General features: G+C 55.3%; 1 protein-coding gene across 4 annotated transcripts in view; it reads left to right on the top strand.

Moving 5' to 3' along the window:
- Positions 1–2,461: 2,461 nt before the first annotated feature.
- Positions 2,462–20,360, top strand: part of LOC106025209 (endogenous retrovirus group K member 6 Gag polyprotein-like) — an 80,813-nt gene continuing 62,914 nt past the window's right edge. For all 4 annotated transcript variants that reach the window (XR_010046893.1, XR_010046892.1, XR_001198786.3 and 1 more), the window contains exon 1: positions 2,462–2,729. The gene's annotated coding sequence lies outside the window, so the exon portion shown is untranslated. The remainder of the gene's footprint in view (positions 2,730–20,360) is intronic.

Below are 20,360 nucleotides of genomic sequence, written 5' to 3'. Positions count from 1 at the left end.
TGAGCCCTTGATGGGACAGGCGACATCATGGTAAGTGCTCCCGGGCACCTGCTGTTGCTGGACACTCAGGCCTGTCTCCATTGAGGAGGTGTGGAGTGGCTGCCCAGCTTCTATCCAGGGTGTCTGGTCTGTGCCATGCACAGACTGGAGAGGTGCGGGGCTGAAACCCTTCAAACCCATGGGGGATGTGCTTTGCAGGACAGGGCTGGGTGGTCCTTCCTCCCAGGGATAACAAAAGGCATCGCCCAAGTCGTGTGATGGATGCCCCAGACTTCTTAGGTGTGTAGCGGCTCTCAGTTTCCTGGGAGGCAGTGCCTGTGACCTTGAACCTTGTGAATGTTCCGCCTGAGATCGAGGCGGCGGATTCTGCTTCCCAGGCGATGTGTGCTGGTGGGCCTCTGCCCATCACAGCTGCCTGGGGCTCCGTGTCCCCTTTTGCCATCTGGGAGCATGGCACCACCACAAGGCAGTGTCCATTTCTAAGCAAATGACATGGGTTCCCCGCTGGGCCGGAAGCCCATTTGACCCTGTGTTGGGCGTATGCATGCTGTACACGGTGAACGCACAGGTGGGCTGGGTTTCAGAGCTGCCTGTGTGAGCTGGATCTCAGCCTCCCACTTTCAGGTCCTTGGGAGATTGCGTTTCTGTAGTTTCAAGGCCCACAGTGTATACGACTTTCTCCCACTGTCCCCGAAGGCCTATGCAGCCTGACTGTGGTCTCTACGTCCTTGCTAGCAGGCAGTCAAGAGATGGGCACTGAGATGGGATCCTGACCATGAAAGACTGCAAGTGGCAGAGCCCTGGCCTGCCAGCCGATGCTGACTCTGTGGACACCAGGAGGCCAGTGACAGGAGGACCCAGGGCAGCTTGGGGCCCGAATCCAGCAGCTGTGACTCAGAGGAGCTTGGTTGCCTGCTATGACAAAACTAATACAAATTTTCAGCTAGGTCACAGATCTGAGGCTCAAAACTCAGTGTGAAAGAAAACATGAAGTCTCATCCCCTTCCAGTGGCCCCCTGACTCCGTGAAAACCCCTTCATTCATCCCCTGCGCGTGCATCAGAATGCAAATCGAACCACATGCTTTCCTTCCCTCCTGACTGCTTTTAGAGAAACGTTTGCATATGTCTGCAGCTGCTGCTTCCAGCCCGGGGATGGTGCACTGCCGCTGCATGGAGAGCCTGCTCCCTGCTTCCCTCAGGCCACCAGTGGCCCTTGGACGCAGGACACTGTCACCAGCCCCCTGTTTGTGCCCTCTTGGCTTGTCCTCCTAACACTTTTTGTTCACAAAATCCTTCTATAAATGCTAGTAAAGAGGAGCAGAGTGTAAATTCCAATAGATGTTGTGCATTTTCCTCCACAGCGTGTCAGTGCCTATTCCAGCACCCAGCCAGTGTCTCCCCAGCCTCGGCAGCTCGGGGACGCCTGTAGGCTAAAGCTTCTCCTCCCCACGGTGCTGGGCAGCGACCGCCTCTCGATCTGTGCACTGATCCCTTCCATCTTTTTTTCAGGAACCTGTTTATTTTAAAATTACCCTCCCAACAAACCATGAAACACTTGGACATTACTTTATGGTCTTTCACTGAAAACATACTACACTGTAAAAGGAGTTTAAAAGTTAGAACACAGACTTGATGAAAATTTGAGGATACATTTAGGAAGGGACAATGTTAAAAATGGAGAGGAAAAAGTTTATTTCAAAATAAAAAAGGGAAATATTTCTCTGTTGTTCCTGTCATTCGCATCATTTGACAGCAGTTTCTTCAACTTTTTGAAAGTACTTCCAAGATGCTCTGAACTTATTTTGTTGTTTAACTTTGACTCTGTTGACAGCGTTTTAAAATTATTTTGTTTACTATTTAATTTGGGCATATAGAATTCTTCAAATAAATTCAAAACTTTCATCTATTTTATGTTTCTCTCCATGGAACCATTACCTTCAAAATTCCTCTCCACACCAGGCCAGGAATCCTGGTGTGGAGGGTCCTGGAGGTTTCCTGACTTCCACTGGAAGCTGGGCGTTCACACAGGGAGCTCTGCCAAGGCTGAGCCAGGTTTGTGCGTTGGAGTGGGGGTGTGGGTGTGGGTGGTGTCTGTGTCAAGGGAGGGCAGTCACACCGCTGCCTCCGCGCCCCTGCGTTTCCCTTCGAGCAGCTGACAGGCTGGCGCCCTGATCTGGGGATCCCAGTAGCCTCTTTCCTGTTCAGTGAGTGAGGCCAGGAGGGCCGGGGTGAGGGGCGCTCCGACCCCCGAGTCACAAAGCCCCGTGGTCCTGCCGCCTGCCCGGGTGAGCTGTCTCTGATGGCCAACGCCTCCTGCTCTCTCGCGCTCTCCATGCCCCCAGTCCTGGCTGCGGTTCCTCTGGCGCATCTTTGTGGGCGGCCTCCTGGAGCCTGCAGTCCTTTAGGCCAGCTCATGCCCCCTAGGTGGCAGCATACTCCAGGGAAGAAGCGGCCCTTCGCGCGGTTGCCCAGGCTGCCGGCCCTTTCTGGGGCTGCGCCCTGCAGGAATACGGGCCTCCTAGCGGGTCACCTGGACACGCACCGCCGGCGGGCGCACACGCGCACAGCCACACGCGCGCACGCCCAGACGCATTCATGCCCTCGCCGGAGACGCACTCGCTGCTTCTGCACCCGCTCCCTGTCCGCCCACACTGGAGCTGGTGCCGCACACTCGGTCCGACAGCCATGTGGGCCGCAAGCCGTGGGCTTCCTGCTCAGTGTCAGCGGGGTGAGCACTTCGGGGCCGCGGGGGGCCCACGGGGACCACCTGCTCTGCCTGTGTAAGGGAATCCCGGGTCTCCCAGCGTGCTGGCTCGGTGGCAGCCCTGATGTGCGTGGCCAGGACTCCTTCATGGTGACTGCCTGGGTTCACAGAGAGTGCCAGGGTGCCAGAAAAGCCAGCAGCGCAATCCGGCACTTTGCACCGCCCGGGCCCCCAGCTCCAGGAGCCTTGGACGCGGGCTTAGGGACCGAGTCTCCAGATTCCGGCTTCCCAGCTGTTTCTTGGAGGGCTGCTAGCCCCGCTGGGTCAAGTCCATCCCCCCGGAGCAGGTGGCCAGGGGATTCAGGGAACTTGGAATGTGAGGGAGGCTTGTGAGCCTGGGGATGCTTCCCCGGTGTGCTGCAGGGCTGAGGCTCAGCCCTAGTGGAGTGGCTACCAGGCTGTGCAGCCTCTGGGGTAGGTGACAACTTTGGGCCTCGCTGGCGGCTCTCTGAAAGCCAAGGTCACAGTGTCTTTGTGCTGTTGCTAGGAGTCACAGCCTGGGTGGCTTTGGACAAGGGAGGTTCCACTCACAGCCCAGGGGCTAGAAGCTCCCAGCACTGGTTGTCACGTGACCCTGCTTTGGGGAGTGCTGGCAGGTACCCCCCATCCTGGGGACCTAGGGAGGACCCTCCTTCCTCTTCAGCTGCTGGCTTCTCTGGTGCTCTGTACACATGCTTGTGATCACAAACCTTCCCCCTGGGGTGTCCACGGTTCCCTCTCCTCGTGAGGACACCAGGCATGTGGCAGGGTCCTGGGAGCTCCCGCATCGCATCCTTGCAACCTGGTTGCATCTGCAAAGAGTGCACTTCTATGCAGCCATAGTCATGTACGTTGGATTCAAACGTGTCCACTGGGGGTGCGATATAACCAATAATGCTTCCCTATTTAATGGTTTAGATCCAGATGTCCCCCAAAGCCTCGCGCAATCATGGCATGGCTTAGGGATGGAGATTTTGGACTCAGAGCATACTAGCTATGGGGAGAGAAGTGTGGCCTGGGACGTGGCCTGGTGAGGAGGTGGTGCCTAGTGGGAAGAAGCGGGGCCTGATGGGAAGAGGTGGTCTCTGGGGCGTGGCCTGGGAGGTGTCCTCCTCTTGGCTCCTCCCTTCTCTCTGCTTCCTGCTTCCCATCTGCTCTGCTGAGCAGCTCTTCTGCGCCAGGTCCTTTGCTCTGCTCTCTGTATGGAAGCCAGTCACCTGTAGTGAAACCTAAAACAAGACCAACTTCACCTCCCTGAAGTTGTGGATGTAGCGGGAGGCCCCAGGGGATGAAGGATGCAGGTGCTGGGCCTGCGTGGATCACAGCTGAGTCACTGCAGGGCTGTCCCACTGCAGAGGGACCCAGGGCAGGTAGAACATCTTTGCTCGCGGGATGCCGAGGGCCCCACGTGCGGATGCCACTCGTAGAATTGCGACGCTGAAGAGATCCTGCTAGTGGGCTCAGGTGCAGAATTCTGGCCCTGTACTGGGTGACTCACACCTCGGTGATGTCCCCAAGACGGCGCCTCCTTCTTGGGGAGGGTTACTTGGGGGTCCATTGTCTTTGGCTGCCCTTGGTGATCATCCCTGTCCTGGGGGCTGAGTGGCTCAGCCCTGGGGTTTAGGGTGTGATTGCCTAAGTCAGTGGGCTCATCAGGACACTCGAGTCTGGCTGGGGATGCACGGTGCATGGCCTGAGTGGCCTCTGGGCCTGCTTGGGCTCCAAAGGTGTAGGGAGGGATCTCTCGCAGGCGGGAGGCTTCCCTACTCTGCCACACAGAGGTGGCCTTTGTGCTGGCTTCCCCTCTGCAGGTCACTGCCCTGAGCTGAGGCCCAGCCTGCGGCGCACGGAGCTCCAGCTCCCGCACGGCCTGATTGACACCGAGTGAAGCTGGTGTGCACAGCAGTAAACCTCGTAGAAATGTGTGCCACCCTCTCACGGCATGTATCTGCGTCTCCTGCTGGCCAGGTGCAGTTTTTGTGTATTGGTTTGCTGTCTTACTCAGTCCTGCTTCATCTTATCTGGTGAAATGAATTGTGCCAACCAGGAAAAAAATACTCTTCTTTCTGCTTCTTGGGTGTCAGAGATTCCTCGTCTGTTCTAGAGAGGAGTTCTTCCTCAGATGTGCAGCTGCACAGTTGTTTCCACCCGGGCTGCAGTTTGTCTGTCTGTTCTCTCAACATCACCTCTTGGAGGATAGAAGTATTTTATTTTGATGAAGTTTAATTTCTATCTAAAGATGTTTTTGCTCTTGGTGGCTCTCTGCTCCCACTTGAGGTCAAGTGAGATTTCCCTGTTTTCTTCTGGCTGGGGCTCCGGAGAGGAGGACCCCGAGATCTGCCCGTGTGTGCGGTCTGGCAGTCACCTGTCTGTCCGTCTGATTCATGCTCTAGTGTTGTCTATAAATCTGTCTTTACCTTCGAGCTGTCTTTATCAATTTTCTGCCTATAATCCTTCTATCATCTATAATCTGTCTACTCGAGTATTATCTATCAGTTACTTTTGTTTCATCTGTCACTTGTTTATCTTTGTGTCTGTCGTCTTGTTATCTGTCTATATATTATCTGTCTTTTTATCTTCCACTGTCAACTCATTTTTCTATTATCCGTTGCCTGTTTACCTGCCATCTAACTGCTAATCATTCATCTACTGTCTAGCTACCCATCAGTGTCTGTCATCTTTTATTTATTGTCTGTCACCCACCAATCCACCCGTCTACCTGCCATCATTACCCGTCTGTGGGAGCTGATCTGAGCACCTCCTCTTGAACACAGAGCAGCTGCAGTGGCTTCAGTCTCAGTCCCATGTGCTGATGTGCACAGAGCGTGCACAGAGTGCTGCTCCCTCCCCCTTCAGCTGGCTCTAGGGGACGCAGATAAGGCCAGCTAAGGTACTAATGTGAGAGCTCTTAGGCCAACTGGCAGCTCCTGTTTCCTGCACAGTGGGAAGGCAGAGCCAGCCGGCTCCAGGAATGTCCGCTGGGTAGGAGCCTCAAAATGAAGAGGTTGTGAGTCCCTACGTCACAAAGTTTACATGTCAGAAACTGAAGTAACAGCCTCCAAAGACAATTCAAGTGCTACCTTAATTGAATTATGCAGATTGATCCTTCTGCAGAAATGCTTTTCTCCCCTCCTGGCCAGCTCAGATTACTCACGTGGCTCCTGCCATCCTCACTGTCACTCATCCTCTTGCCACCCCCTTCTTCATAAGATGATAAATTCTAGGAGAGGCCTTGGGTCAGGGCCTCTGTTCACACATCCTCACTTGGATCGGGCTTAGGATGCCTTGGCTGCCCTTAGTTTGAATATGTCTTGGTGCCTTTACTCATGCTGTGGGTTGCATTGGAGGTGGTAGGTTGGAGTTAACTTGCCAGGATTCCAATAACATCTCAGTGGGATTACAAATATAACTTTCCAGATTGTGAGGAAGATTAGAAAAGGGATTACAGTTCTTGGATTACAGTACCCATTATTTGGGACATAATACCTGTGTAGCTGTCTGGCCATGTATGTCTACTGGACCAGCCTGTATCTGTATGTACATCCACCTACATCTACCTACCCATTCATCTACCTCCACCTGTCTATCTGTCCATCCACCCACCCACATCTCCCCATCCATCAGCGTCCACCCAGCTGTCATGTAAGGTGGGGGCTTCAGTGGTCAGAGACTGCTGAGTCTTGTGTGGCCACAGTTGGCTGGCTGCTGACCCAGGAGGTTGCTGACGCCTTGCAGCTGGGACCTGAAGGCCTGAGTCCCATGGGAGCCGAGGGTGTGGTTCCAGCCCAAAGGCAGGAAAGACACATGTGCTAGTTAGTGTAAGATCACCAGGTGGAGGGGCCAGTCTATCTTTTGTCCTCTTCAGACCTTTGTACATGGAGTGAGGTTTGTCTCGACAGGGAGACATCCACACAGTTACCCCAGCCTGACTCCCTCCCAAAACATGGGGAACCCTGTGTGCCAACATTGGGCCGAGGCCCAGGCACGGTGACACCCATGCTTCTCTGAGAAACCAACACCCTGAACCAGGAGAAGACCTCAGACACCTGCGAGGTCAGGAGGTCACAGCACGCCGAGAGCCATACACACTGGCTGGTCCCCTTCCATCCTGTCCCCCACCCCCGTTCCATGAAGGATGGGAGATGTATGGTTCCTCTTTCCAAGTCTGGCCTACTTTGCCTCACATGATGACCTCCAGTTCTGTCTGTTTTCCTGTAGGTGATACAGTGCATCCTTCTTCAGGGCTAATATTCTATCGTGTGCAGAGATCACATTCTCTATCCATTCATCTGTGGTGCCATCTGGGCTGGTTGGCATCTTGGGTGCTGTGCCCTGAGCCACAGTAAACACAGGAAGCATGCTGGCTCTGATCTGTGCAGGCATATCAGCCCAGAAGTGGTTGAGTTGGGTCATAAGCTCTGCACTGCCTTCCCCAGCGACCTCCCTAGTGGCCTCTGATCCTGTTGTCCTTGGTGGCAGGAAGGTGGGTGCTTTCCACACCATGCTCTGCGGGGGCGACTTGCAGGGGTGGCACGCTTGAAACCCTACAGCGGGACGGGACATGCAGGTTGCTGGTGTGCGAGCCCCAGAGGGGCCAAGAGGAAGGGAAGGAAGTGGAGATGGAGGCCGCGCACTGGCCTGTGCTCACTGGATGCCAGGCTGGGAACGAGCAGGAGCGGGTGGCGGTGTGTGCCCCATGCAGACCCAAAGAGGCGCACCTTCTCTTGGCTGGAGGGGAGCGGGTGGTCTCAGTTCATCTGCTACTCAGTGATACCTTTGGCTGGTGGCTTCTCTTTAGTGTTGTCAGAGCCCAAGGACCCAGGGAATGGAGCTCGGTTTCCAGGCTGCTGGGCAAAAGTCGCCCCATCCCTTAGATCTACACTCTGGCTGTGGGGTCTTCGCAGACATCGGTCATCAGCTGAGCATGTCTGAAAACACACCCAAAGCAAGCAGAAATCCATTGGTATCACCTGTTCCAAAGTAAAATTGAGAGGATTCGCTCCAAGCGAAGCCTCTGAGTTTGACCCCCAGAATCACACACACACACACACACACACACACACACACACACACACACACACACACACAGGCACATGCACACACAGAATCTTAGGCTTTATCTCAGTGATATACCCCATTCGCTGCTATAGCCAGGGTTCCCAATCAGAAGCTAAGTTTCCCATTAACATTGCCCAGCAAGCTGCAGATGCCTGGAAAGTGGGCCAGTGCCCACCTAGTGATGCCATAGTGCTGCCTGCCCCCTGCCCCCTGACATGGCTTGGGGGCACAGAATGTTACACTAAGCAGCAGTGTAGACTGATGTGGAAGACCGGCTTCCCTTCCTCTTCCTTGAGGTGCAGCAGTGACTATTTTCAGCCTCCTCTTGGGGCATATTTGTATCGGTCAGTTCTGCATTGCAGGACAAAGCAAATGACATGCATACCTCCAAGGAGCTGTTTAGACTTCTGGGTTCTGAAGCCTCCAAGCGTCACCACAGCAGGAGGGTCAGGCAGAGCAAAGCTGCTCCCTCCATGGGGACGGAAGTGGAGGGTAGGGGAGGAGGCAGGAAGCAGGGGCTGGGGACAGGACAGAGCACCCAGGGTTACCCCCAGGAGCCAGGACACTCTACAAAGTGAGAGTTGCATCTCATCTCCTTGACGCCTCTCAAGCCAATCAATTTGCCAACCAAATTGCTTTACTTAATGTTGTTAATCAAGGCCAAACACGTTAGCAGCTGTCCTGAGGTGAAGCCTTGGGGTTTCTGTCTCTGAATTTCTTTGTAAGGAGATTCTTGGGCTTGGCATAAGCTCAGGGTGTCTGAGGGTTTGTAACCTCCACTGCTGGTGGCTTCAGGTGTCTGGCTAAGCGGGCTTGCACTGGAGGTGTAACTGCTCGTGCACAAGATTTCTGGAGCCTCTGGGCACAGGCAAGCTGGATTCTGGATACCCCTTCTCCATCATGTGCTGGGTCCTGCAAGGGATCCTGTGGAAAAGCACCTTTCAGCTGAGTTTTGCAGTCACAGGCGACAAGGGTCCTCCTTGTCTTCATCACAGCCTGCCTGGGAAGCACAGGAAAGCTTCTCTCCTGCTGCGAGCTGCAGGAAAAGTCAATTAGCACTGCTTGGTAATGAACTCCTTTCCTGTTTACTGTCTAAAAAAGCAGAGTAAGTGTTCTCATCACCACAGATTTAAGTTAAGAACTGAAACAAAGACCATGCTCAAAGTAATACCGCTGCACCTCCATTCAGCAGAGTGGCCAGGCAGAAGGGAGAGGGGAGTGAGGACCAGAGAGCAAGGCTGGGTCCTGGGAGATGGACCCCTCCACAGATGGAGGGTAGGTGGGCATGGCTTGAGAGCTTTGGGTGCTGGCCTTTTGCCAAGTCCCTGATATCCTTGCTCCACCCTTTGGAAGATAGATTGTTCCATGGCAGAAGCTCCCCTTGCATGGCAGCCCTGGTGTAGGAAAGACTGAAGCAGAGACTCCCCACGGTGCGGTGATGGGTGCTGCAGCACCAGGGAGGGTGACGGAAGCGGTCAGAAGCTCGTTGTGCAGGGAACAGAGTCGCACAACTGTGGAGCTTACAGAGAAAAGAGAACGAAGCTCCAAGCTGACTGACTACAAGGTCTCTGTCTTTGATAGGGTACAGTGAGAGGACTTCATTAGGCAAGATGGAGACACGTTTTCCAGCAGAGAAGTCCCGTTTGGGTGGATTAAATTAGGCCCTTAGATTTATCTCTTACATTTCTGACTCTAGCACAAACTACTCATGAAGTAAAAGAGGAGAGGCTTATTTGGCTTATTTGGAGAGGGCTTTGGAGGGCTCAGTCTGCAGTTGGTAGCAGAAAGGTCTGGGGTGGGGCAAAGCTGTCACCTCGGCGGCCAGGGAGCAGAGGGAGAAAAGGAGAGCAAGGGCCAAGAGTGCACCCTTGCGGGTCACACTCCAGGGCCAGCCTCCAATCTGACCCCACCTGCTGACGACACATTCAGCTGTGGGCCTGTGGATAAATGAGTCCACTGATGAGCACAACACCGACAAGAGCCAGTCACCTTCCAAGGCCTGAGACGAGAATGCGTGAGACCACATGGAGTTTAGGGGGCGTTTCAGGTCTAAATCTTAACCGTCCTGAAGGATTGCAGGGCATGTGAGTGGCAGCGAGGCTGGCAGACCTCTGTGAGCTGGGTCAGCCTTGAGGGAAACATGGGGACGCAGGGCTACCCTTGTAGGAAGTGTAGCTGCATCAGGGATTCAGGGAGTGGGCCAGCAGGGCTCAGTGCCGTCCCCTGGGGAACTAGGTTAGGATTGGGAAGGAGGTGCTGGGAGCCCGCACCACCGTGCAGAGGGCGTGGCAGTCACAGGCCCCAGGGTTCTGCAGGTCCCTGGGTCCCCTCCTGGTTCCTTTGGCTTGGAGCTTCCCTGAGGATGACTCCTAATCCTCCACAAGGAAAACATGTGAGAGGTGTTTTTCTCCTCCCATGGTATCTTAGGTCATGGTGGGCCATTTCCTTAAAATAAAAGAAACACATGCTGCTTTTAGGTCACAGCTGACAGTGAAGTGTGACTGTCATCGCAGGGGGCAGAATAACTGTCCCCAAGGTGTCCATACTGCAATCCTTGGGACCTCTAAATACATGCTCGACCTAGCAAAGGCTTTTGAGGGTGGGACTGGACCGGAGATAGGGACCTCTGCCCTGGGCAACCCAGGGGGGACCAGTGTCACCCCCTGATTTGGAAGCCCGGAGAGCTTTCCCGGCCCAAGCAGAGCTCTGAGGTGTGAACCCTGATCTGTGTGTTTCTGCCTTGGAACCGGGTGGGGCAGCAGTTTGCAGGACCCAGAGGATCAAGGGCAGAGATCCTCCCGTCCCAGAGGGAACCCCTTGACTTCAGCCAGTGCAATCCATCTTGGCCTTTGGCCACTTGGCACTGAGGCCTAGTAACTAACTGTGGGCCTTTTGGCGCTGCAGCGGGTGTGAAGCATGCGCCCTGAGTGCTGGTGTCTGGATGCCTGTGGGAGGCGCTGTTTATCTCCTGCCCTCAGAGGGGCCAGGTCCACCGCAGCCTGAGTAAGGGGACTTATTCTCTCAAACGAGCCTAGCACTTTGCTCCCCCGGAGAGAAAAACAAAACCTGCCCTAATTTCTGCCACTTGTGTCACACTGGCATCATGTGACGCTCAGAGCATTCCGGTTCTGGGCTAAAAATAGGCCGATGTCACCGTGTTCCATTAGCCAGTGCACCTTCTTATCACAGGACTGCGGGCTTTGATCTAGGGCTCATCCGCTTGGTATCTTTCTAATTTGTTTTTCTTGGGAACTCTGGCCTGAGTCTCTATTTTTTCCGCAGCCAAATGATCACTAAAGGTCACTTATTACCCACTGACAGACGTGTTTCTGAAGAGAAACATTTTTCCTCTCTAAAACCTTCACAGCAGTAGGGATTCTTGCTCCTGCCTTGTTTATGACACCAGTCACCCCTCCCAACCCTGGGGCCAGGGCTGCAGACTTTTCCTCCCTCCCCAGTGGCCCAGTGCACACACAGCCAAGCCCCAGAGTTCAAGGTCGAGTCTGCTCTTTGCCCTCCGGCACGGAGAGTCCTGCAGAGAAACAAGGTCATTATCGATGGTGCACCGCGCTGCACCCTGGCTGCACCCTGGCTGCAATTGAGCAGCGCCAAGGTGAGCCCAGGATGGAGGTGGGAGCTGCTCCATGCATGGAAGAGACACCCCAGATGGTGGCCCCCATGCTACTGGACACGACTCTGTGTCCGTCTGCGTAGGTTGGGGCTCCCGAGCCTTTGCCAGCTCTGCTGTGTCAAGAGTTGGTCTTTCCGGGTGGCCCTGGCATGAAATCTTCAGCCCCTCGTACTGCCTGCAGGAAGTCCCCGGAGAACGCAGCCTTCCCGCCCTGGCTCTCTTACCTGCCCACCAAGGAGTCACACTGGTGGTCTCCTCAAATTCCCACCAGCCAGCATAGTGCATGTGTCCTGTCCCTGCCTGCGTAAGGGCATCTCTGTGACCGTGTCCCCCTGGATGAAGGAAAGGCATCTGTCCCAAGAAGCCACCTGTGGGCTGGCTCGTGTGCTTGGCAGCCCAGTAATGGATTTCTCCCCCCATACCATGTGATCAGCGCACTGGGGAGCAAGTATCTTGAGGGAGCAGTGGGGAGGGTGCTTTTCCCAGGAGACACCTGGACTTGTGTCAGGCGAGGTCCTGGGAAAGGGGCTCCACATTGGTTTCCAAAGGGGAAGGACAAACTCAGTGGCAAATGGGTGGGGGATGGCGAGTCCCAGAGCTGGAAGCCACAGTGAGTGTGGCTGTGTCAGCTTCCCATTGCTGGCAGGAAACACCTGGGGCAAATCAGTCTGAAGGAGAAAAGGTTATTTTTGTTCAGAGGTTTCAGTTCATGGTTACTTGGCCCCACAAGGAAGCAGAACGCCATGGTGGGGCCTTATACAGCAGAGTCATCACTCCATGGGGTCAGGAAGATGAGAGAGAGGAGGGACCGGGTCCTGATACCCTTCGAGGCCGTGTTCCCAGTGACAGGACTTCTTTCTTCCTCCTCTCACTGCCTGAGGGTTTCAGCAGCTTTTCACGGGACCACTGTTGGGAGCCAAGCCAAGGAGTCTTGGGGACCCAAATCACGACTGTGGCAAAGGGAGGCCACGAACAGCTGTCGAGTCACCAAACACATCACTCATCTCTCTGTGGTTGGAATAAAAACTCTGAAGCCCACAATTTAAAACAGAGAAGTTCCTTCAGGTTTAGGCTTCCGAGGGCTCAGTCCGTGGTTAGCTGGCTCTGAATCGGAATCGTCAGGGCAGAAGGGCCTGGGAGAACAGAGGTGCTCACCGTGGAGCCCGGGAAGCAGAGAGCAGGGGAGAACCCAAGGGGAAGGGGCCAGGGTTGGTGGAGCCCCCAGCGTCACGCCTCTGCGGCCCTTTCCTCTAAGTCCGTTCTCCTTCACACAGCCCACTGGGCTGCGCACTCACCCGATATTCACCCAGGGCTGAGGTGGATGCCGCCGCAATCCGGTCACCCTCCGGACTCTCAGCCTGGTCAGGTCGAAACTCAAGGTTAACTGGCAAATCAGAGATACCCCTGCCCCGCTGGGGTCCCCACACCACCAGTGTCAGCACCTGGAAACAGTAGGAAGTCCCAGGCGTCACCACAGTGACACAGTGCAGGTGTGGGCTCCCGGGAGCCTGGGATGGGCACCTGGGTGAGCTTTCAACCGAAGAACGGGGTGCAGGCTTGGCCCCACGGGCACAGGAGAGGAGGCTCAGAGCTCCCTGGTGGGAGCCTGCAGCCGAGCTCAGTGCTGCCTTCTGCAGGGTCTGCTGAGACTGTGGGCCCTGCACAGTGAGGAGGGAGACACTGCCCTGGAAGGTCCCCGGCTGGGTCTGAGTGTTCTGACCCCAAGCTGCTGCTTTTTCTCCTTCTCATTCTCTTCCCCTTCCCCTCTCTTTTCCCTTCCCTCTTCTTCTTTTTGGTTTTGTTTTTGATTTTGGTTTCTTGAGGCAAGGTCTCTCTATACAGCTCAGGCAGGCCTCAAACTCGCAGGGATCCTCCTGCCTCAGCCTCCCAAGTGCTGGGATTACAAGAGTGTGCTGCCATGCGAAGCACTGAAGCTTTCTTGAGATAAGCAGGGCTTTAGAATTAGCACAGTGACATGGCCCAGGCCTGCTCGGTATCATTGTTACTCTCCACAGGATAAAAGGGAGCCCTGGACTTCCAGGGTTTGGGGTTTTGCAGCATCTATACAGGCTTTGAAGTTCAAACATTCCCTGATCTGTGGTGCCCTCACTTCTTCTTAGAGCCCAGTGAGCACATAGCCAGGACCCGTGTCACATAGACATCTATCAATCTATTAGTCAATCATCTATCATCTATCTATATATCTATTAGCCAATCGCCTACTATCTATCATCTATCTATCTATAATCTATCATGTATCTCTCTCGTTTTGATATTTATTATCTTTCTCTTTGCCTTTACTCTGTTCATTCATCTATTATCTATCATCTATTTATCCATCATCTATTCTTTCACCTAATATCTATCATCTATCATCTGTCTGTCAAGCATCTAGTAATTATCTATCTTTCTGTGTATCTTCCCTCTGTCTTTGTCGCTATTGATCCAGCCAGCCATCATTGTCACCAAGGTCAGGGCCAGCAGGAGCCCCATGTGCCGCAGGGCTGGGCTGTCCCTCAGATGGACACTGGATGACCTGGGCTCCTCCCCATCGTCCTCACTTAGCACCGACTCCCATGTTACAGGCTCAGTGTGACCCACTCACGAGGTTCTCGGCTGGTGGCCTTGGAGATGACCCTGGCCTGGATCTGGATGGAGTTCGCCAGCTTCATACCTCCCTGTCCAGATGCTGGACGTCTCCTAATGCCTCAGCACCACCTGACCCTTGCCAGAGGGAAGGTGACTGGCCAGACTCTGGCCCCATGTGGTGGAGACTCTGCCCAAGGATGGCCCCGGACCTGGACTCCAGGCTGCCCGGGGGCTGTGGCTGGGCGGGAGTGGGTGTTCCGGTGTCCTGCTTGGCAGGTTGGCACTCACTGCCTGTCAGTGCCCAGGATGCTACGCTGGCTCCTTGGCTTCCCCTTGGCCGAGGGTGCAGGGAAGTTGACTGGTGTCCAGGGGCCAGGCAATCCCAGGGCCCTGTCGAACATTGCCTGGGTGCAGGGCTGTCAGGTCTCCCCGCAGGCTGCGGTTTCTCTGTAGTGCAAACGTCAGGATCTCCTGTCCTGCCCTGTGAGACTGAGCACACATTTCTGTCTGTACTCAGCCTCCTGTAGGTGAGCGCACCTTAGATATTGTCCCAATCCCGCATGCCTCCGGCTCCAGGAGTGACATCACTGCCTCAGGGAACTGCTGTGCAGTGCTGCGTTCCCACGAGGCCAAACCCCTGGCTTCCACCCAGAATTGAGGCGCTGGGTAACCCACCTTTCTGTGTCTGGCTTCCTTCCTTAATTCCACGATCTTCAGTTCCCTCCATGCATCCAAATGGCCTTTTTATGCCTGAGAAGTATTCCGCTTCTACAGTCTGGTAGTGTCCCTCCAATGTCTGTATTTGATTCCTTTACCCATTCCCGGCTGATGGCGCCTGGGTTGTTCCCACTCCCTGGGTGTGGTGAGTACTGCCGTAACAGACCCAGGATCGGACGCAGCTCTTCCAACGGCGGAGGAACTGCCAGCTTCTGTGTAAAGTTTTTCTATTGTTAGTATTTTTAGCAGACTCTGCACAGACCTCTGTAGTGATTCACCTCCCCACCGACCGCGTGCCCCGGCCTCACATGTCCCCTTGTCCTGCACAGCAGCGGCCCTCACTGCTGTAACTCGCCTTGGCGTGTCCCCCGCTGCTGGCCAGGCCCGCGCCCTCCTTAGGGAAAGCTCTGGCGGTGCGCTGACCCCGAGCTGGCTTCCTTGTGCTTTGCCACCCAGCCTCAGAGGCTGTGCAGGCCGGGCCCTCCCCTCCCCCACCCGGCATATTCCATGCACCGCGCTTGCTTCCCTTGCTGGGCGGAGCCCTTTGCAGTTGCCGGAGCCCCTCCGTCTGGTTGCAGTTTGCTCTCCGTGCTTTTGCAGTGCTCTCCACAAACTCCAGCCTGATCCTACGGTCCCCTCTGCCTCTGCCCGCGCCTTCATGGTCTCCAGGCTCCCCTTGCGTCGAACCCGTGCTGTAGGTTTTTGTAACTGGTGAGCGTTGAGGGATCGAGATAGCTTTTCTACCTGTGGAAACCCGGTTTCCCTGCACCAGATAGGAAAGACTCCCTATTCCAATGTACGTCCTCAGCCTGGGGTGGCAGTCTGTCGGTTGGAGGTGTGCAGATCACGCTGGGCCCTCGATTCTGTCCTTCGGGTCCCGTATGTGGTTTTATACCGCGCACACTCTGGTTCTCCTGGGTCATATGGCTCCTTCCCCCTTGTGTCTGCACCGGGCTGCCTTGTGTCCTGGGCCCCAAGTTCTCAGGGAGTGGGCGGAGGACAAGACAGGAAGGAGCAAGGACTGGTGCCCCACCAATGCGGCTTCCACTGACTCACGTGTTTTGATGCCTTGCTTATACATTTGTTAATGAAAGAAAAATTATGGTGCTGAGGAAAGGGAAGAGAGCAGGCACGCCGCCAGGGCACCCTACGGATTTAATTGCTTGACTGACATCAGTGTGTCCTGGAGCCCTAGAGAAGGAACAAGGGAGGAGGAGGACAGCGCGGCCAGTCCGCTGGCTTTCCTCTCCCTGCCCAGGAAGAAGGTGAGCACCGAAACGGATCAGTGAGGGCCCAGCCAGGTGCAGGCACTGACCACACCTGTGCCGAGAGCGGTCAGAAACCTGAGCCCAGGTGCATAAAGTGCCTGCTCTGGCCCAAACATGGGGGGTGGCTGTTGTGACCCCGGGTGGAACCAGGGGCCACTCTGCACAGGGCCTCCTTGCTAAGGTTGCAGGGGCTGGGGCTGGGATCCCCCGGGCAGATCCTGTTTGGGTCCGGTGTTTTGGGGCCTGGAGATCCTGGTGCAGAAGGTCTGAGTTCCTTGGGCTCTGTCTTACAAACCTGGGCAGCCCTGAGTACTGAAGGGTTCGTGGCTGGGCGGGAGGGTCTCCTTGGACACCTGTTCCCAGCTGAGGCCAAGGAAAAGCAGCAGCGGGAAGGGTCTGCCCGGGTCCACACCGCCCAGCGAAGCCCTGGACATCATGGGGACACTGGGGTCTGTGGCAGGGATTCCAGACCAGCAGGACAAATGATCCAGACCAAGGGCACGGTGCACAGTGGATGGCTGTGGCCCAGAAGCCTCAGCCACTCTGAGTGGGCAGTAGTGATGTACAGTGGGGAGCTCCCAGGCTTGGCCGCCCGGCAGATAAATGGGTGCCGAGGAGACACTGGAGCGGGCGCTGTCCCAGGGCTGCAGGAATGATCCTCGTGGATAATGGAGAGCGCTGAGCCCCTGCTCCTGGACAGCCCAGCTCCGGGCCGCTGAGACAACACCCTGGGTGTAGTGAGGGCAGGGCGGACCCACCGGGGGCTCAGGGCTCCTCGGTTCTGGTTACATAAGCAGAGGCAGGAGTTCAATGAGACATGGGCGATTTGGACGACATGGGCACAGGGTGATTTGGGGCGGGAGGGAGGGCTTGCTAGAGTCAAACTGGACCTGGAGCCCAGATAGAAACCCGACTTCCCTTCCTCCTGTGCAGGTGGGGAACAGAGGGTCTGCTGCACTCACCTCTACCTGGACCGCAGCAGGTGTCACCAGACAGTATCTCTGAGAGGACATCCTCCGGTGTCCTTCTAAAAGGACAGGACATGTGGCACCCACCAAAGTGACTGCTTGCTTTAACCTGGAGGAGGAGGGCAGAGGATGGGCCCTCTGCGTGGCAGCCTGGGGAGACCCAGGAGACAGCTGCTGGCCACTGGGCAGGCTGGGGCCATCGTGGGGATTCTGTGATGCTTTTAGGGCTCATGGAGAGCCTGGGCTTCCCTAGGGGATCAGTTGGGAAGAAGGAAGAAAGACTGTACAGAGCAGAGCGAGAAAGGGAGAGGAAATGCAGAATCCCTCAGGGCCGAGTGCCACATATGCTGCCAGTGGAGCAGGAGCTGTGGCTGGATGCTGTCCGGGGCTGGGGCCAGATGTGGAGAACCTCTGCGAAGACTCACTTCCTCAGCTGTCTGTTTCCAGTAGAACTCCCCCCCCCCCCCACCCAGCACTTGGGTTTGAATCCAGGACCCTCACACTGAACTACAACCACAACCCTTTAAAAATATTTAAAGAAAAAAGTTTTGAGACAGGTTCTTGCTGTGTTGCTAAATTTCCCAGGCTGGGTTCAACCTCAAGATCCTCCTGCCTCAGCCTCCTGGAGTGTTGGGAATACAGGTGTGAGCCCAAATACCTCAGGAGACTTTTGAAGGCCTGATTTTCCTTGATGTGCTGTGGTGTGGCTTTGCTCCTCATTTCTGGAGCTGATATTTACCGTCTCTGTGCTGTTTATTTTTACATTTCTTCCGGGACCTCAAGTACAAAGCAATCCAATGATTTGCTAAATTAGGCTGCTTGGCACGGCGGCCACAGTGGGCACTGCTGCTTGCACTGCTCCTTCCAGCCCAGTGCCAAGCAGCTTTGGAGAGTGGGCTTGGGACATCTCCTGTTCACGGAGTCACACACACACTGCTGGCGACATCTATGACTGGTCTTCGGAAATCACGTGACCACATTTCGGATCATGGAAATCTTCCGGTCAAGGCCTGCCCTGGTGTGCACGGTAGCTCTCGCTGTCACGTGAACGAAGCCTGAAGTCCAGGTGCAGAGCAGGGCGCTCCAGGTCTGCTGCCCAGGCTGGGCCCTCTTCTTTGGGATGTCGGTGGCCAGCCCTCCTCTCTTGCCTAGGATGGGAGTTACTGGGTTCACGATTTGTCTGTAGAAGATGTGAGTTGGGCTCAATTAGTCACTGTACATTTACTGCTCAAACGTACTGCCAGGGCAGCACAGGGTTCTCTTGGTACAGTTCAGATGTACATAAGCATCATGGTCTTCACAGGGAGTTTGTACCTGAACCTGCAACCTCAGTTTCTGTTTGCACACAGCTTTGGGAGGAAACCTAGACATGCTTTTCCTCCTCCAATATTTTTAGGAGTAATAACATGCCGCCATACCCTTGTAGCCTTGGTCAGGTTAGGGTGGGAAAGTGTTGAAATCCAGCTGGCTGTTTATTGGAAGTGTGGTTTTCAGAGCCTAGATTTTCATTACATGAATTGGGTAAGATTTATTATTATGATTTATTTTATTTAACACTGTAATTTCCAGGTGCATCCATCTTCCTACGAATGCTTTACAAAATTTGTCCTTCTTTTCAGCCAAGTAGTCTTCTGAACAGACATCACCTTTTCTTTGTCCACTCGTTTGTTGATGGACACACAGCTGCCCCAGGACCAAGCCATTGTGAGCTGTGGGGCTAACTGTGGGTGCCCGTGGGTCACGGCAGGATGATGGCTTTAGCTGTTTTGGGAAAAGCTTAAGTACAGTTCGGTTTGTCTCATTGCAGTAAGGCCAAGTACACATAAAGACTGGGATAGAGATGTGGGGTAAGGAATGGGGAGATGGGGCTTTCCCAAGGGGTCTGGGTCCTCACTGATGGTGAGGAGAGGGGCGTGGGGGAGGGGGAAGAAGGAAGATTTAAAATAAGTCTGGTAAAGGACGGGCCCCCCCACAATGAGCGTGGTCTTTGTGTGCTACACATATGAGCTGAAAAATCATAGCAATAACAATGAAAATGGGGGAGACCCGAGAAGGGGGAGGTGGGAAGGGGAGGAATAGAGAGAACTGCGGTGAGTTCATAGCGCAGCAGCTCCCCAAGACGAGCATGGCCTGCGTGGGGTACAGTGTCTGCTACCCATCTTGCCTTCCCTGTGCCCCTCTGTAGTTACCGAGGTCCCACACACGTTTCATCTTCAATGTGCAGGTGACTGCCCTGTGCTGGAGAAGACGCACAGCGCATACATGCGTGAAACTGGCCGTTAGCGTTCCGATTCCACGGCGATTGCACCCTGGCATCTGTTCTGCTCCCCAGGCAGAGCGGGGTCGGCTCTACAAGCCCACTGGCTCTGTGGCTCCAGCCCTGTAGCCCTGAAAGTGGCCGCTCCTTTCTCAGCATGGGCCGAGCCATCCTGCCTCCTTCCGATGGTGGACCCTGGAGTCTTCCTAGGATCCCACCCTGCAGTCCAGGGCCCCCAGGCTCTAGGCATGTTCCTGGCACTGGGGGAGGTTGGGGAATTGCTGGGGTACCTAAGCTTCACCCCTGCCTGGGGCGGGAGCGGGGTGGGGCAGGCACCCTCGGGCTGCTCCTGTGGAAGCAGAGCTGGCTGCGATCTGGAGGACCTGGTCCTGCAGCACAGACCAGCCGGGCACTGAGGGGCACTGCCTGCCTGCCAGTCGCCCCACGTCTGTGTCCTGCAAGATCTGTGTCACGGCTCAGCACTGTTTGCAGGCCCATGACCACTCACTCCCTTCCCTTCCTGTCCTCCCTGGTACCTGGCAGCCTGCAGAACAAGGGCCAGGGAGGGACCAGGTGTAGGCGGGCGGGGTTTCTCTCCCATCTGTGCAGACCTCTGTGGCACACTTTCTTATGCTGATTCGCTCACTCAGTGTCACTTCCTACTACTCCAACAGGGACCTGAGAGCACCCAGTGGCTTCTAGAAAGTGGTCCTCTCTTACTTTTTTCATGGCTGACACCCACGAGTTAAGGAGGAAAAGTAGTCCACGGCAGGGCAGTTTGTCCCAGTCAGCCTGTGAGCCCCCGGCGTGGGCCTTCCCCTTCTCCACACCAGGATTTGCTGATTCTAGCCAGGACCAGTGTAGCACCACCGCCCTCAGTCCCAGCATCACACACTCTGCAGCCACCTCTGAATAGCCCCACCTAAGCCAGGGAGGGTTTGGGGGACATCTAGGTACAAGCTGTAACAAGTGGATCGGACAGCTAGGATGGCGTGGTGACCAGAAGCTCAGGGGGTGGTGGCTGTGAACGTAGGTATCATGACAGTGTCTGGGGCTGGGCTGGGGACAGGCGTGGAGACGGTGTCACAGCCAGCTCTCACCCAGGCTGCCTTTCTGCTCTTTCAGAGG

This window comes from Cavia porcellus, unplaced genomic scaffold (genome assembly GCF_034190915.1).
Source record: "Cavia porcellus strain 051 isolate PalLab524CR breed Dunkin Hartley unplaced genomic scaffold, mCavPor4.1 scaffold_4, whole genome shotgun sequence".
In the NCBI taxonomy this organism is placed as follows: domain Eukaryota; kingdom Metazoa; phylum Chordata; class Mammalia; order Rodentia; family Caviidae; genus Cavia; species Cavia porcellus.
The sequence above is the reverse complement of the archived record's forward strand: the minus strand, read 5'-3'. Positions and strand labels throughout refer to the sequence as shown.